The sequence below is a fragment of the Triticum dicoccoides genome, chromosome 3A (assembly GCF_002162155.2).
Source record: "Triticum dicoccoides isolate Atlit2015 ecotype Zavitan chromosome 3A, WEW_v2.0, whole genome shotgun sequence".
NCBI classification, from domain to species: Eukaryota; Viridiplantae; Streptophyta; class Magnoliopsida; order Poales; family Poaceae; genus Triticum; species Triticum dicoccoides.
The window spans coordinates 339,814,975-339,818,709 of record NC_041384.1 but is presented as its reverse complement, the minus strand read 5'-3'; positions in this window follow the sequence as shown (position 1 = coordinate 339,818,709).

Here is a 3,735-nt window from a genome sequence, read left to right as displayed (position 1 = left end):
CTGCTACAGTGCTGCTAGCTTTTCTAAAACTGAACTGGTTAGCCCCCTAAACAGCCTCAAAATAGGATTTAAACAAAGCTCAACATAGCTAAAATAAATATGTGCAGGTAGTACACTTGACAAGGTTCAATTCTTTCCATTGGACCAAATCCAAAAGTTGCGTGGATTAATTCCTATGAAAATGACAAAAGTCTATATTCTGTTAACTGGCAGAAGTAAAAAGACAGATATACTGCTATAGCAACTTTGGAGCAGGAAATAAACATGATACAAGGATCTAACAATGATGCAATTGTTACCATCTTGTAGACCACATGAAAGTGATCAATATTGGTATAAGGCACCAATTCATAGGATGAATAGAAGACTAGTTATAGCCTCTGGAAAACAGCTAAATTATATTTAAAACTAAGGACTTAGCAGAATTTTAGTAATTCTGGAAAATGAATTAAAACTTTAAAAATCAATATAAAATAAAATGTAGCTCGGATGAAAAAACTTTGTACATGAAAGTTGCTCAAAATGACGAGACGAATCCGGATACGCAATCCGTTTGTCCGCCATACGTCCCTAGCATAGCGAACCTGCAACCTTTCACCTCCGGTCCGTCTGTCCGAAAACACGAAACACCGGGAAAACTTTTCCGGTTGTTTTCCCCTTCGCCGGTATCACCTATCCTCGCGTTAGCTCACCCCTGACACCGCGTATTGCCTTGTTATATTTTGTGATGCTATTGTTTGCTCTGTTATTTATTTGTTTCCCCTTCGTTGCTTCTTTTCGGTAGACTCCGATACCGCTATAGACCCCGAGACCATTGATGCTTTGGTGTTCGACTACGGCTACGCTTCCGAAGATTCCTTTCATCCGCAGAGCCTCCAGGCAAGCCCCCCCCCCCTTGATCACCAGATATCGCCTACTCTCCTCTATACTACTTGCGTTAGAGTAGTGTAGCATGTTACTGCTTTCCGTTAATCCTATCCTGATGCATAACATGTCATTCTTGCTACAACTGTTGTTACCTTTACCTGCAATCCTAATGCTTAGTATAGGATACTAGTTTATCATTAGTGGCCATACATTATTGTCCGTCTGCCATGCTATACTATCGGGCCGTGATCACTCGGGAGTTGATCACGGGTATATACCTATACTGTATACATGGTACATGTGATGACTAAAGTCGGCTTGGCTCGAGGAATACCCGCGAGTGATTCACGGATTGGGGGCTGAAAGGACCTTTGTCCCGACGGCCCTCTGGGTGGATCTTTGTGGCGGAGCGGCAGGGCAGGTTGAGACCACCTAGGAGAAAGGTGGGCCTGGCCCTGGTCGACGTTAGCGGTGTCTTCAAGATAACACGTTTAACGAGATCCTGGTCGACGCCGTGGTATCAGCCAAAGCCTTCGTGACGTCAGCGATTGAGCGGCGCGCGCCGGGTTGGACCGCATAACGCAACTTCCTTTGTAATGGAGGTTGATAGGTCTGCTCACCGGCCGCGTTCGCAACGTGCAGGTGTGCAAAGGGCGATGGGCCCAGACCCCTGCGCCATAGGATTTAGACCGGCGTGCTGACCTCTCTGTTGGGCCTAGGTAGGGCGGCGACGTGTTGATCTTCCGAGGCCGGGCATGACCCAGGAAAGTGTGTCCGGCCAAATGGGATCGAGTGTGTTGGGTTATGTGGTGCACCCCTGCAGGGAAGTTAATCTATTCGAATAGCCGTGTCCCTCGGTAAAAGGACGACCCAGAGTTGTACCTTGACCTTATGACAACTAGAACCGGATACTTAATAAAACACACCCTTCCAAGTGCCAGATACAATCGGTGGTCGCTCTCTCACAGGGTGACGAAGGGAGGATCATCGGTTAAGATTATTGCTATGCGATGTTACTTGGTGAACTTACCATCTGCTCTCTCCTACATGCTGCAAGATGGAGGTTGCCAGAAGCGTAGTCTTCGAAAGGACTAGCTATCCCCCCTTATTCCGGCTTTCTGCAGTTCAGTCCATATATAATAGCCTTATTCCAGTTGATACCAATGCATACATATGTAGTGTAGCTCCTTGCTTGCGAGTACTTTGGATGAGTACTCACGGTTGCCTTTCTCCCCCTTTTCCCCTTTCCTATATCCGATTGCTGCAACCAGACGTTGGAGTCCAGGAGCCCGACGCCACCGACGACAACTACTACTACTCGGGAGGTGCCTACTACTACATGCAGCCCGCTGACGGTGACCAAGAGTAGTTTAGGAGGATCCCAGGCAGGAGGCCTGCGCCTCTTTCGATCTGTATCCCAGTTTGTGCTAGCCTTCTTAAGGAAAACTTGTTTAACTTATGTCTGCACTCAGATATTGTTGCTTCCGCTGACTCGTCTATGATCGAGCTCTTGTATTCGAGCCTTCGAGGCCCCTGGCTTGTAATGTGATGCTTGTGTGACTTATTTTATTTGTAGAGTTGTGTTGTGATATCTTCCCGTGAGTCCCTGATCTTGATCGTACACGTTTGCGTGTATGATTAGTGTACGATTGAATCGGGGGCGTCACATCGAGGGTGGCGATAGGGTAGGGCAGGGAAGCAAGGCGGTCAGGGGTGGCGGCGATGCGCGACGGGTGGATCGGCTGGCGGTAGTTGGATGTTAAGTAGGAGGAAGAGGCCGGAGGTAGAGGATAAACAATAACCATCCGATGAAAGATCCAACAACCGAGAAAAATCAACTTTGCATCAAATTTTCTTAGTCTGACATATAGTGACACCCTTAATACCGAGATATGTAGAATATTTTTGACCATATTTATATGAAAAAAAACTCAGCTTACGCAATACTAAAGTTATACATTATAAAAATTGAACTCATGATGCATCTAATGATATTGATCCCGTATTGTGATTGTTTGTATTTTCTATAAAGTTGATAAAATTTACAAATTTTGACTTTAGACAAATTTTATATGCGAGTAAAAGGACCGAGGAAGTACTGTGTTGCTTTCTACATGTCTTCTTATGGCCTTATTGAAGATCTTCGTCTCTATGGCTTTAAACACAAGATGTTATTTTTGTAGCACATTTCTGATAAGTTTTTCTTCTATAAGGCTATAATTGCAATCATGTTTAAAAATATAAAATGGGATTTGGTGATAAATCATCATTGTGTTTGTTCATAATCTGTCAGACACGACAACGTTCATGTCGAATGTGTTCTAGAAATGTTCTTCGATAAATATATTTTTAGCTCTTACTATTTTAGTATGGTCGTAAATTTATCAATTCACATATCACTCCGATAAACAATTTTTAGTTGGGAAAATCAAGAAAGAAAGAAAAGAAGAGGGCTTTAAGGATAAAAAAGTTGTTAGCTCGTTGCAACACAAGGGCATTTACTGGTCTTCTGTCAAAAAGTCAAAACAGTGATTTTGGCAGCTGCAGGCCTACCCCTTTCGGATCGAGCCGGACCTCGTTCATAAATCACAGCGCATACCTTCTGGTTCTGGTCAGAGATCACCCACCCATCCCATTCCCACCTCCATTCGAAAGCGGAAACCTCCCTGATTTCCCCATCTCCTCCCCCTCCCCCAAAACCCTAGTTTCGCTCCTCCTTCCCCATGTGATGGGATGCCGCCCAAACCCTACCCCCAGTCCCTGACCGCCGCTGCCTCCTTCCCCGCGACCTGGATGTCCGCATGGACGGCTTCCGGGCCCTGATCGCCGCCGGGGCCACCGCCGTCTGCTGCGTCGTCTGCGCCATCT